The sequence below is a fragment of the Bubalus kerabau genome, chromosome 3 (genome assembly GCF_029407905.1).
Source record: "Bubalus kerabau isolate K-KA32 ecotype Philippines breed swamp buffalo chromosome 3, PCC_UOA_SB_1v2, whole genome shotgun sequence".
Taxonomy (NCBI): domain Eukaryota; kingdom Metazoa; phylum Chordata; class Mammalia; order Artiodactyla; family Bovidae; genus Bubalus; species Bubalus kerabau.
Genome location: NC_073626.1, coordinates 166,436,400 through 166,451,270, shown reverse-complemented (window position 1 = coordinate 166,451,270; position 14,871 = coordinate 166,436,400). Strand labels below are relative to the sequence as shown.

At 41.8% G+C, this 14,871-nt stretch overlaps 1 long non-coding RNA gene across 1 annotated transcript; it reads left to right on the top strand.

Annotated features, from left to right (window-relative positions):
- Positions 1-10,497: 10,497 nt before the first annotated feature.
- Positions 10,498-14,451, top strand: LOC129647859 (uncharacterized). Its single transcript, XR_008712544.1, has 3 exons — positions 10,498-10,622; positions 12,152-12,253; positions 13,855-14,451. It is a non-coding gene; the product is annotated as an uncharacterized LOC129647859 (long non-coding RNA).
- Positions 14,452-14,871: the final 420 nt, after the last annotated feature.

Here is a 14,871-nt window from a genome sequence, read left to right as displayed (position 1 = left end):
CACATAGCAACTCACTCCTCCTCCTTATTATAAAAATAAATCATAGCTATTCAGAGTCAAAATGTGGCTCAAAGACCCTGGTTGATCTTGGTAACATTTGTATAGAAGTGAGAGTGGGAAGAGAAAGAATAGCCTCATATCCTGGCAGGGTTAGACAAGAATGTGTCTGGGTAAGGACCGGGGCGTTACATAATCAGAAGTCTGGTTAGGGTTGGATCACCAGCCAGGTGAGCCAGATCAACCCTGTGATCAATAAAGAGACAGGCGATGAAGCTAAATCAACCTCACATCCAGAAAGGAAGTGAGATTCTTCTGACTCAGACAATTAACAGTCACTTGGCAGCTAAGGGCTGGCTTCAATTTGACCTTAAAGATTGCCAAGATCTCATGCCTTGTCCTTTTCCACCTCCCCCTGCATCAGTGAAACAGCAATGCATTTGTAATCTTGCCCTAGGTTTATTAGGTTAGGTCAGGAGGGGGTCGATTTCCAGGTCTACCAGGCTGCTAAGGATCCCAAAGCCTGGTAAACATGATACATTTTTTCTTTTCTTTTTTTTGTAGCTGAACCATGTAGACTGTGAGATCTTAGTTTCCTGACCAGGGATTGAACCTCTGCCCCCTGCAGTAGAAGCATGGAGTCTCAACCTCTGGACCACCAGGGAAATCTCCCATAAGCCATCCCTTGTGTAGCTTGCTCTCCTCATCCTCATGCTGGTAGGGTTGTGAGTGGCACCTCCAAGGACTGCTGAGGGCTCTTGAGTCCTGTTCATGGGTGGGGCCAGCCAGGATTTGCTTTTGACAAAAGTGGCATTCTAGAACCTGGGATACATACACCAATAACTAGCCACTATGGCCAGAGGTGCTGAACTCTACCTCATGTTCTTTAGAAAGCAACAGCCATATATCATGAGACTGAAACAATTATGATAGGAGTCTCCGCTGTATTAAGTAGACTTTATCTATAGCGAATGTCATTTTCACAATAAGTCCTGGAACAATAACTTTGAACTTCAATTGCTGTTGTTTAGTTTCTAAGTTCTGTCCAGCTCTTGTGACCCCATGGACTGTAGCTCGCCAGGCTCCTCTGTCCATGGGATCTCTCAACCAAGAATACTGGAGTGAGTTGCCATTTTCTTCTCCAGGGGATCTTCCCAACCCAGGGATCGAACCCTAGTCTCCTGCATTGGCAGGAGGATTCTTTACCACCAAGCCACCAAGGAAGCTTTCAATATTGAATGTTTATTTCCTTATCCTTTTCTAGGAATGATTCACCATCGTCTCAAGAGATTTATCAGCAAAATGCTAACATTTCTCTCTCATTTTTAAGGCAAGAATCTTATAGAAAAGCAGATCTGTATAAAGCTGGGTTCAACTTTTTCTCTGTCTATATCCTCTCTGGGAAGCCTAGAGAGGGGTTGGAGTGCTTCCTCTGGTTGAGAATCATCTAGAAAAGCCAGATCAAAAAAAATGGAAAGGGCTAAACTCTGAACTCTACTCAGGGAACCAAGAGAGAATTTTGGAGGTGTCCACTTATGCAGCAATTATGAACAGTTTTCTCTAAAGAGCTCAGAGTAAGAATGAGCTGTCAGTTCATTATTTCCCTTCACATTTCCAGTCACATATTTTATTATAAATATTTAGATATTTCTTCACCATATAAATATTCTTCATAACTCCACAACCAATTATTTCTGTCTCCAAGCTTTGTGGTAAATGTTCATTAGATAGACAGGTCACGCATTTCTCCAACTGTAGAATCTGGCCATGAAGTTGAAACATTACTGTCCTCACTATTTCTGACAGTCCCATGGTGACCCTAACCACCTAGTAAAGCTGAGTAAATTGTCCAGATTTGAAGTGGTTGGTGATAAAATCAGTCAAGGAATAATTAAGATGATATCACATCCGGGAAACCTCTTGCAAAAGAAAGTGCTTTTTAAAGGAAACACAAAAAGGGAATTTTCAAATACTATTTGACCAGTACTATTAAAATTTTTAAAGCAAACAGGAAATGCATCTGAAAATTGTTTACCCTAACTGTCTGAGAATGTATGTGGGATGAATGAGTCCTGATGTTCCCTAGAATTACCTCACCATGCTGGCAGGGGGCTCCTCTGGCAACAGAGCCCTAGGCCTATGTCTAGTGGGTGACTGTCACTCCTCTCTGACCTGGAGCAAAGATTTTTCTCAAATTTGTAAACTCTGGGGGGACTGCATCTTTTGTGTTTATCATTACTGCCGACTCTTCCGCTGAGGATCAGTCTCTTTGCCTTCAGTTTTCAAAGATCACTCCAGGGAAGACCCTGAACAAAACAACAGGTAATCATTCATGTGATATTAAATAGGCTTTCTTGCTCTTTGAGGAAAAAAAATCCCAAAGAACAAAAACCAGCTTTGCATCTTTGAGGGTGTGTGCTCAATTGAGTCCAACTCTTTGCAATCCCATGGACTACAGTCTACCAGGCTTCTCTGTCCATGGAATTTTCCAGGCAAGAATACTGGAGTGAGTTGCCATTCCCTTCTCCAGGGGATCTTCCTAATCCAAGGATCAAACCTGGGTCTCCTGGGTCTCCTGAATTGGCAGGTGGATTCTTTACCACTGAGTCACCTGGGAAGCCACAAAAACCACCTTGGTACTTTCTAAATTTTCAAATTGCAAAGGTGAGGTCCTTCAAGATGGAAGTTATACTGGAAAAATCAACGAGAAAAAAAAAAGAAAAATAAATCTGGAGATGAGGGTTCAATTCTTGGCTTTTGCTCTCACTAGTGTGAATTTGGGCAAGTTGTCAGTCTTTTCTGAACCTCAGCTTCCTCATCTATAAAATTGCATGCATGTGTGTCCAACTCTTTGTGACCCCATGGACTGCAACCCGCCAGACTCCTCTGTCCATGGGATCTCCAGGCAAGCATACTGGAGTGGGTTGTCATTCCCTTCTCCAGGGGAACGTCCCAACCCAGGGTTCAAACCCAAGTCTACTGCATTGGAGGCAGGTTCTTCACCACTGAGCCACCTGAGAAGATTGCTTCTATAAAATCAGGGGCTGTTAATGCTTATCCCACAATATCATAGTGGAGATGAAATGAGGTAGTCAGCCTATCACAGTGCCCAATCTGTATAGCTCCCATGTCTCTTCATGCTAAACTCTAAAGTTCACCTTGCACGGCTCTTCCTGAAACTATGTGAGTCCTCTTTCTTCCCCCACATTCATCTTGAGTCACAGAAAGAGAGAGTATCTGAGAGTTAGACCATAAAGAAGGCTGAGCACCAAAAAACGGATGTTTTCAAATTGTGGTGCTGGAGAAGAGTCTTGAGAGTCCCTTGGACAGCAATGAGAGCAAACCAGTCAATCCCAAAGGAAATCAACCCTGAATATTCTCTGGAAGGACTAATGGTAAAGCTGAAGTTCCAATACTTTGGCCACCTGATGTGAAGAGTCGACTCTTTGGAAAAGACGCTGATGCTGGGAAAGATTAAGGGCAAGAGGAGAAGGGGGAGACAGAGGATGAGATGGTTAGATAGCATCACTGACTCAATGGACATGAGTTTGAGCAAACTCCAGGAGATAGTGAAGGACAGGGAAGCCACGTGTGCTGCAGTTCATGGGGTTGCAAAGAGTTGGACACGACTTAGTGACTGAACAACAAATATCTGAGCAGGAAAATGATATACACTTTAAAAATGAAGGGCTAAGCTTCTGTTATATATTCTCTTTTGACTGTGAGATGTGACTCTGTGGAAAAACTACATTTTATGGGCTATAAATCTGGCTCATAATTACTGAAGTTTCTTGAACTGGCTTCAAAAATAGAATTTATTTTTCCTCTATACATTTAAGCAATACCAACTTACATATTTTTTCTCCTCCACATTTTTGACTATCTTCTTTCTCTGCATGATTGAAATTTTTGCTCAAACAGATGCCAGATTGTTACAAATCTAATAAATTTATCATGAATTTATCTCACTTCTATCAAGGATTGAGCAAGCTCATCACCAATCAACCACAAGATCTCAGAAAAGTCATTATTAGGGAAGATATACACTTCCCCACTTTCTCCCAACAAAAAGTATGTGTAAGTGGCTAAAACTGATGTTGAAGTAGGGCTTAAAATCTTTTCATATCAATATTCCATTTCAGGTTTCAGTAAGATTCCCTGGACTCCGTAAGTAAGCAGTATGGGAAAAAAGTATTTGAATACAGAGTTTTGCTTATAAAAAAAGATGACTCAGAATGCTTCCTTAGGGGGACTTCCCTGGTGTGTGGCTGGGACTCCACTCTCCCAACGGAGGGAGCCCAGGTTTGATCCCAGGTCAGGAAACTGGATCCCACATGCAGCAACTAAGACTGGGGCAGACAAATAAATAAATAAATTTTAAAAAAGAAAAGAATGCCTCCTTGTGGTAAATTGATTGATAAAATGTCTCAATTCTCCCACCCTCCATGAATCTCTCTTTCCCTTTACCATGTGACTTTGTCATTTCTCCCATCAAATGCATAATCTATCCTCCCATCCCTTGAATCTGAGCTGCCCTTTTATCTTACTCTGGCCAATAGAATGAGGCCTCACCTCCATACTGGGGCCTTCTGGGGCCTTTCACACTCTTTCTTTTGTGAACCATGAGAACAAGCCTGGGCTAGCTTCTTGGAGGATGAAAGACTCTGTGAAGCAAAGCCAGTCACCCTAGCCAAGACCTCCTTGCATTAACTAAAAATTTTAGTTGATTGCCAGATATGTAAGTGACCCCCAGCCAAGATAAGAACTGCCTAGCCAAGCCCAGCCAAGATCAGGAGAACTGCTCAGCCAACTCAGAGTCAGGAGTGAAAATAAATGTTTAATTTCTTGCTGATGAGATTTTGTGGGGTCTTATGTAGCATAATTGTAGAAATAGATAACTGTTACATTCCAACTAAAAATTGGCACTTACCATCCACCTTTCCAAGGATTAAATCATGAGCTGCTACAGCCGCTGATCTTTAACACTTCCTGAAAGGCGTTCACACGCTAGTAAAGTAATGCTCAAAATTCTTCAAGCCAGGCTTCAGCAATACGTCAACCGTGAACTTCCAGATGTTCAAGTTGGTTTTAGAAAAGGCAGAGGAACCAGAGATCAAATTGCCAACATCCACTGGATCATCGAAAAAGCAAGAGAATTTCAAAAAAACATCTATTTCTGCTTTATTGACTATGCCAAAGCCTTTGACTGTGTGGATCACAAGAAACTGGAAAATTCTGAAAGAGATGGGAATACCAGACTACCTGACCTGCATCTTGAGAAACCTATATGCAGGTCAGGAAGCAAGAGTTAGAACTGGACATGGAACAACAGGCTGGTTCCAAATAGGAAAAGGAGTACATCAAGGCTGTATATTGTCACCCTGCTTTTTTAACTTATTTGCAGAGTACATCATGAGAAACACTGGGCTGGAAGAAGTACAAGCTGGAATCAAGATTGCCAGGAGAAATATCAATAACCTCAGATGTGCAGATGACACCACCCTTATGGCAGAAAGTGAAGAGGAACTAAAAAGCCTCTTGATGAAAGTGAAAGAGGAGAGTGAAAAAGTTGGCTTAAAGCTCAACATTCAGAAAACAAAGATCATGGCATCTGGTCCCTTCACTTCATGGGAAATAGATGGGGAAACAGTGGAAACAGTGTCAGATTTCATTTTGGGGGGCTCCAAAATCACTGCAGATGGTGATTGCAGCCATTAAATTAAAAGATGCTTACTCCTTGGAAGGAAAGTTATGACCAACCTAGATAGCATATTCAAAAGCAGAGACATTACTTTGCCAACAAAGGTCTGTCTAGTCAAGGCTATGGTTTTTCCAGTAGTCATGTATGGATGTGAGAGTTGGACTGTGAAGAAAGCTGAGTGCCAAAGAATTGATGCTTTTGAACTGTGGTGTTGGAGAAGACTCTTGAGAGTCCCTTGGACTGCAAGGAGATCTAACCAGTCCATTCTAAAGGAGATCAATCCTGGGTGTTCACTGGAAGGACTGATGCTAAAGCTGAAACTCCAGTACTTTGGCCACCTCATGCGAAGAGTTGACTTATTGTAAAAGACTCTGATGCTGGGAGGGATTGGGGGCAGGAGGAGAAGGGGACGACAGAAGATGAGATGGCTGGATGGCATCACCGACTCGATGGACATGAGTTTGGGTGAACTCTGGAAGTTGGTGATGGACAGGGAGGCCTGGCGTGCTGCGATTCATGGGGTCGCAAAGGGTCAGACACGACTGAGCGACTGAACTGAACTGAAAGAAGTTCAGGGTGGAGATCAGGAAGGAGGCACCGTGCTCTGGGAAAACTGGCAGAATAGGTCTTCAGATATTTAGATATTTTCAAGAGAAGATTTTATGAATTCAATTCTTGCATCTTCTCATATCTAGAAAAGCACTGACCTCATTCATGTAATGTCTGCTTCTCAGGACTACCAGTAAACTTCACAAGAATAGTATCAACCTTCTGCAAAAATGTATGCTTGACAGCAAGTACTCCCCCTTCACCAAAATCTCATATGTATCAACCTTTCCCCCTACCTCTTTGGAGTGATCTCTCAAAACTGTCTGAAATGATGCCTTCCAGGCTATAGTCTTCATTCTGCCCCAAATAAAACTTAACTTGAACTCTCACATTGTGCAGTTTTTTCATTCAACATATATTAACTACAAAAAAAATATATGTATAGTGGGAGCTCTTGGAGTAATCAGGGAGATTTGCAGAGAGGCTGCCTTAAGATGAGAAAGGAGAGATTCTGTTTTTTGTCTGTCCTGTTTACTTTTCACTTTCCTGCATTGGAGAAGGAAATGGCAACCCACTCCAGTGTTCTTGCCTGGAGAATCCCAGGGAAGGGGGAGCCTGGTGGGCTGCCGTCTATGGGGTCGCACACAGAGTTGGACACGACTGAAGTGACTTAGCAGCAGCAGCAGCAGGACACTAAACTTTACTCAAAGTATGCCTGGAGCAAGTCTGGTGATCAAAATTTAGTGAAGACGTATGTCAAACCTTTTGTCCAGAGGGCTACTTTGTGCTATGAGAGGGTAATTAAGACCCTATGGTCTGGGTTCTCAAACTAGGGCACAAATAATTCAAGTATGGAACAGTAAGGGGTCAGGCAAAGCTACACAACAAAAGTGATATATCTTGTTGGGACATGAATTATCTTGAAGAGTTGGGGAGACAAGAGTAGCATTGTTTTCAATAAGAACTATGGAAGAGAATATAAAGTTTCAACATATTCTAGTGATAAAACACAGTTATCCATTTCCTTCTCCTCTTCCAGCCAGGGGTTCACTCTCCTAGATGTAAGACTTACATTTTTAAAAAACTTTTTGTTTCAGGTGATCAGTGAAGGGACTCAGTCATACATGTACATGTATCCATTCTCCTCCAAACTCCCCTCCCATCCAGGCTGCCACATAACATTGAGCAGAGTTCCCTCTGCTTACAATAGTTTCCTGTTGGTTATCCATTTTAAATATAGCAGTGTGTACATGTCCATCCCAAGCTCCTTAACTATCCCTTCCCCTCATACTTTCCCCTGGCAACCATAAGTTCATTCTCTAAGTCTGTGAAGGAATTTTATTTTTTGAACAGTTTAAAAAGCATTACTCTGGGCACTGTGTTCTAAATTTTTTTGTCATTTTTATTCTCCTATCATCAAAAGTTTTACTCTGCCCCTTGCCATGTTTAAAACCATTGTATACCTTTTAAATGTAATCTGTGCTTTATGATCATCAAACCTTACAGATGGAAGTTGTTTTGAATTAAATTTCTAATAAAGTGTTACACATGCTTTTGTAATCTTTCTACATTCCGTATGGCCTAGTTTACTCCCAATCAGAAAAAAAAAAAAAAAGATGATCACTCATCTAATGAAAAATTGATGTTTCCTTTTTGACATTGGAGGGAAGCTGGACCCAGTTAATTGTCCAATGCTTCATTCTGTTTGGTTCCCACCCTGGCCTCCAGCAGAGCCCTGATGACTTCAACTGCCGTTAAAAATGCCTTCTCATCTGTTATGGACTGAATGTATCCCTACAAACTTTGTACATAGAAGCCCTAATCCCCAGTAATAAGAATGTAGTTATATTTGGAAATGGAAACTTGAAAAAGGAAAATTAAAATGAGGTCTTTAGAGTGGTAACCAATCAAATCAGACTTGTGAGTGAAAGTCACTCCATTGTGTCTAACTCTTTGTGACCCCATGGACTATACTCCATGGAATTCTCCAGGCCAGAATACTAGAGTGTGTAGCTTTTCCCTTCTCCAGGGGATCTTCCCAACCCAGGAATCAAACCCAGGTTTCCCATGTTGCGGGTAGATTCTTTACCAGCTGAGCCAACAGGGAAGCCCAGGCTGACTGGTAAACAAAGGAAATCTGTGTACACAGAGAGATACCACGGTTGTGAGCACACCAAGGAAAGACCATGTGAAAACATGGCAAGAAGGCAACTGTTGGTAAGTCAGGGAGGGAGGCCTCGAGAGAAACCACCCCTGCCAGCACCTCTATCTTGGATTTCCAGCCTCCAGAACTGTGAACTTCTTCCGTTTAAGCCACCTATCCTGTGATATTTCATCATATCACTACCAAACAAATATACTACTCTAAACAACTAACGTTACGTCTTCAAATGTCTATAATTTTGGGTTTTCTTACATGCCAAGAAACAATAGTGTTTCCTCTGCTCCTCATTGAATAATTTCTCTTAGCTCTCCATCTCTTCTTTATACTTTTCAGAATGGGCCACTGTTGGCAAGTATCTCTGATCATCTCATTTATCAATACATATTGCTATTGAGTAGAGGATCATTGTGTTCTAGTGGTTAATAATGATGTGTGTTTGCATTTTTAAAAAACTATACCCTTGCTTGTTTCTTTGCCATGATAATTTGTTTCAACTCTGTATTTCATAATATAATTTTCTTCAATATCTATAAATCAGAATAAAAATAAAAAAATATTTCTTATATTTCCACATAGATGGTTCAAAGTTTATTTTCCTCACCAGTCCAATTTTTCTGAGCTCAGGTACGTTTCAATGCACTTCTTTCTCCTCCCCCAGGCTGGGAAGACATTTCATTTTAATTTCAACCAGTTAGAAGAAATTCATAACAATCACTGAAAATTCCAGTGGGTTGTGAAAATATAAGAAACATTAAACTCTACAATTTGCAAAGTAATGGTAACTCTCATCTTTAGAGGAAAGGGGAAATTAAAAGGCCTAGTCAAAGCAAAGTTGAACAAGTCCTTCAGGCAAAAATTACAGGAGAGCCTAGGAAACCAAAAACAAGATGAACCTTCGTAATGCAGGAAGTCCGATCTAATCCATTCTGCATTCTTGACTTGGAGCAGTTGACTGTAACCTTCAAATTATAGTGAAAGAATTGCATCACAGAGGGTGTGGGAGTGGAGGGAGGTGGGAAGATTTAGGGGAAATGTCAGACTTGAGTGGGAGCTAAGAGCTTGTGATTGCAACCAAATGGACCTGAGACATACTGAAAGAAACAGGGAATTATATATTTTTCTTAATTAAATGCTTCTTGTGTTTTCTTTCCTGGTCTTGACTGGTATTTATTTTTCTCCACTTGTATCAAAGCAGTGTGACATTCTCAATTGGATGGGGGGTGGGAAGCAGAGTTTCTTATGGTTGTAATGGAAATATTTACTGGCAGCAGACAAGAATATGCTCCTCTAAGGGGAAGGTTGCATTTGTCAAAGATTTGCTTGGATCCTGCCTTGCTTGCTGGGAACAGTTATTTACTCTTAATTAGCCCTAAATACAGTTGAGCCCTGGAAGGGCCTTATTTTAAAATCATCATTGCTGTTTTAAATCTGACTGCAGTAGAAGAGAATGACTGACAGTGATTAAAAGGGCAGTTGATGGGCACATATTAGAAATCATGGTCAATAATAAAATCTGAAGACAGGAACAACATGTATTTTATGTTCCTATAAACACAGATTTAGTGCAAGTAAGCCCACATAATAGTACTTGTGGCATGCGCTGATTTGCTCCAAATTTAATTTAGAACAACATAAAAGTTCCAGTATCAGCTGCAGGGTACTAGCTTTGGTTTCAGCTGGCGGGTGGAATCTGTTTTGAGAGCTAGAGCAATTTCTGAAGTTGTACCTCGTCCTTTCTGTTTAGGAACAACCTCATAAATATCTGGGATTCTCTGAAGGTGATTTCACCTTTCCAGAGTGTTCGATACTGTAATCTTATCTTCTCAGCTGCTCTATGGGTCTCTCTTGATCATTCAGTCACATAGAGAGGCTGCCCCCCCACCCCCCCACACATACCCAGCATGTTCATGGCTAATTGAAACTCTTTTTTATTATTTCCTGCCTGCAAACCTAATAGAACTGGATTATCTTGAGCAGTCTTTGCCTTTAGGCTACTTTGCTGCTAAGTCACTTCAGTCGTGTCCGACTCTGTGCGACCCCATAGACGGCAGCCCACCAGGCTCCCCCGTCCCTGGGATTCTCCGGGCAAGAACACTTCGGGGAACAGGAAAAGAGACACTTCCGGTGGGAGTGGGAGGAGCTCAGTGACGATCCTCCCATCTTTCCTCTCCTTTCTGAGTCCTTGGATCACTTGGCTGCAGCATCTCTGGGGTATGGTGGCAGAGGAAGTCTCCCTCATCGCCACACTCGTGTACGCCTCCTTCTCACCACCTTGAGCTGTTGCCAACATTGTAGCATTTTACTCGCATGCCTTTTACAAGCCTCCGTGGCCATTCACCGCCATTTTCCCCAAGGCACAACCCCCAAAGGTTGGGCGGTTTCTCTGATCACAGCCACAGGGCAAGACCATTCCCTCAGCCTATGACTTCTTTCTCTGGGCTAATGAGCAGAGGAGGTCCCTGGACCTTTCAGTCCCAAGGGATGCCCACACTTCCTATTCCAGGATGCATGGCTTCTTTTAGTGGAAGCAACCACCACCACCACCTCCCCCAGGTTTCTTATAAATGCAAACCTCAGCCTTGCAGTTTCCGGCAGTCTCCATCTAGTGGGAGCAAATGAATCCCCTATTATTTAAATCCACCATTATTTAAATTAGATCTCTATTCAGGAAAGCTGATCTCATCCCCTCCCTCCCCCCCCACACCCATCCTGCTTGCCTAGAGGAAGGCAGCTGAGTATTTCCAGGCTCTTCAACAATTTGCCTGCCTAAATTCTTCAGTCACAGCTACCTTGAGATGGCTCCCACAATAACCTCTCTGATCCCACCAGGGTGAAGACCAGCATTTAGCTAGGCTGAGTTTTTGTACTAGGACAAGGAGTGAAAATAAGGTCATTCTTTTTCTTTTAGGGGGGATTAAAACGTAAAATTTCTTTTTCAGAGACATTTCCCAAATACTGGTAATATGCAGATGTGACTTTTGAGGGTTGACTTTTAAACCTTAGAGGAGAAAAAAGAAGAGAGAGAGAGCTGACCAACTGGGAGACACTAATGTATCCTAGTTAACCAGAATAACTGGAAAAAAAAAAAACAAACAACCCTCAAATCCCCAATGTGAAAGTTTTTATCATAATAATTGTTAGAGACCTGCTCTTTTTGCTTATGGCAGGAAGTCCCTACCCACAAGAAGTATATGTGGAGATTTAAGTCAGATCTGCCACTCCATGCAAAAATAACCCCAGGCCATGCTTTCCCAAGAAAATACAGGAATGACAAACAAAATACAATTGCTATTTTGCAGGATGGCTTCCATAAGTCCTGGCCGTGGGGAAATGAGCAAGATGTTCCTTGTGAAGTTCATACTGATTAAACCAAATATGGCTACAGGAAATCTCAGTTCTGGCCCATCTTTCTGTGCCCGGTCTCCAGTGGGTAAGACAGGGCTGCAAATGGCCTCAAATATACAACCTCTATAATTTCAGGAAGTGAAATGTCTGAAATGACCCTTTGGAGAAATTTCAAGTCGAAATAATATGACTTAAATGAGAAGCCAGGTCAGTCAAGGGAAGTGTGTTTGGCAGTTACTAATAGAAGAAATGTACAGAACTCAGCTACCTGGTCTCACCGAGTGGTCGGCAGTGAGGTCCCAGTGGACTTCCCAGGGCTATAGTAGATATAGGGCTGGGTGCTTGTTCCTGATAGAGTAAATTGACCTAACTTCTGGAACTTTCCAAATTTTCAGACTTGAAATCCAAGATGTTCAGTTCCTGAAAGTTTGCGACAGTAATGTAAAGGAACAATGCTCTGTATTAGAAAGCTCAATGCTCTGATTTCCAGCACAGAGGTACGTGATTTGGGGTCTTACCCATTCTTCTTCATGGCTAGATGAGCTCCCCTGAAATATTTTTTTCATTTATTTATTTATCAAAAGTTAATTGGGATTTTACTAGGTACTGGGCAATACTTTAGGTGTTAGAGACATTTTAGTGAATTAAGAAAAGTGTCTGCCCTCGTGGAGCTTACCTTTTAGTTTCTGGAGAAATATAATGATGCAGAAGACATCTGGCATGTCATCGTTGATCACGCCAATGAAGGAAAAGTAAGGCAGAGAAAGGGGATACAGAGTAGGGGAGTTAGGTGAGCAGAGGTGTGAATCAAGCAAGAAAGATAGCAGTGGGAAAGAGAGGCTAGAAATACGCATAAAATAATATTAACTGTGTCTCTAGAATGCCTCTAATCTCCATGCTGTTTCAACAAACAGAGGGGCTTAGAAACTCCTTTATAAGAATAAGCACTGTTTATTGAGCCCTTAATATGTGCCTGCATTCTTCGAAGCATTTCACTTGCATTTTCTCCACCAATCTCTTCATTGGTACAATAAAACCAGGTGAGAGAGGTCCAGGGGAGTTAAACAATTGGCTGGAAGTCACCCAGACAAGAGAATAAGTGCTGGACTTAGGACTTGAACCTACTACCTTTCCATTTGACTCCAAACATGATAAAAACAGTAACAGCTATCATTTACTGGGTACCTGCTATGTGCAGGCATTGTGCAAAGTGCCTTGCATATACTGCATAGATGTTGGGGTTGATGAGGGGGAACTCCATCATGCACACGCTCTCTACTGCAGAGCTTTGTTTCTGATAACATGCACTTTCTACCTTTGACATATGCTTCTAACAAGACCACTCCTTCTGCCAAAATTCTCTCAGGCCCGATATACAACCGTTCAGTGTCATGCTCTACCTCTCTGGCTTCATCTGCTACCACCCTCCCTCTGCTGCCAGCACTCTAGCCTCAGTGGCCTTCTCTCAGCAACTTGAATATGCCAAACACATCTCAACCTCAAGGCCTTTGAACCTGCTGTTCTGTCCTCCTGGAACCCTTTTCCTCAGAGACATATACAGCTGCTTTTTCACATCATTCGGTTCTCCACTCAAACATCTCCTTATAGTGAAGCCTTCCTTGAACAATGGAAGGAAAACAGCTCAGGGCTCTGCAACTAGTCCGCTACTTCCCATCTCCCTAATTCTGCTTCATTTTCGTTCACTCTTTTTTTTAATCACCTCCTGACATATTTTATGATGATTTTTCATTGTCTGCCTTTGCTTTATTAGGAGCTCTGTTTTGTTTGCTTGTTTCCCCAGCAACTAGAACAATGCCTGGCATCTGATAGAAGGCCAATCCATATTTTTAATAAATTATGAAATCATGGGCACTTAGGTATGTTATTGGGTACGTTACTAATCATAGGTATGTTATTGACAAGACCTGTGCATCTCGAAGACTCTTGTTAAGTTTAACAAATGATACAGGTGCACCACTTTCTATATCAAACATATTTTTCTAGACCAGGTTAATGTTCTTGACTGATAATATAATACAATTTCTTTGAGACAAGTATTGGATTGGCCAAAAAGTTCATTCAGATTTTTCTTTAACAGTGTATGGGGAAATCCAGACAAAAGTTTTGGCCAACCTGATATAACAGAGAATCATTTATCTGGGGTGCTGTCATCAGAGTCCTTGATGGCTGGAAGCCAGTGGTGTATGCAGGCCGGGAGCTTTCACCTCACATAGTCCCAGGTGCTTTTTTAGTTGACATTTGAAGTAAGAGTGATTAAGTGGTAAAAGACTTCAATATCTGCAAGAGTAATTGTTCCCGATGCTGTCTACAACTTAGAAAGCTACACAGAAATCCAGGTAAAAGATATTAGTGTTTTAGATTAACTTTATTACAGAACAGATGAGAAGCAGGTAAACTTAAGATGTATTTTGTAGGTGGAACCAACAAGACTTGCTAAAGGACTTGCAGGACTTCTCAACAAGAGAAGACTTGAGGTAAGTGACAAATGCAAGGGTGATTCTTAGGATTTTGGTTTGATGGCAGTATTTATCTAAATGGGAGAGACTGGAGGAGGATATGGAAAATCAAGAGTTACGTTCTGAGCTTGGTAAATTTGGAAAACTTATTAGACATCCAAGTGGCAAGGTCAAAGCTTAGGGTAAAGATTTGGGGCTTGAGTCAGTTTTGGAGCCATCAACACAAATGTGATATTTAAACCTATGAAGAGATAAGCCTTGTATGAGAGTTTAACATGGGAGAGAAATCCCAAAATAAAGTGTCCTGTATGGTCTTCCAGTGCTAGGTTGCTAGATGCTTTAGCTTGCCTTGGTCTCAGTTTCTCTCTGTCTCTGTCTCACTCTTCTTTCGGTAGGTTGACCCCCGGAACCCAACCATCATGTTTTGAAGAAGCCTGGTCTTCCCAATCTTCTGCAAGACATGTGAATAAATGAGCCTTCAGATGATTCCAGCTCCCAGCTGATAGCGAAAGAAGCAGAATAAAAATGCTGGGCAGTGTTGAGTCCCACTGGGAGCTGAACCACTCAGCCATTCAGTGGGCACTGTAGAAAAAGCTGATAAGGGGGAAAAACCAGATTGTTCAGGGTTTAACCCCAGG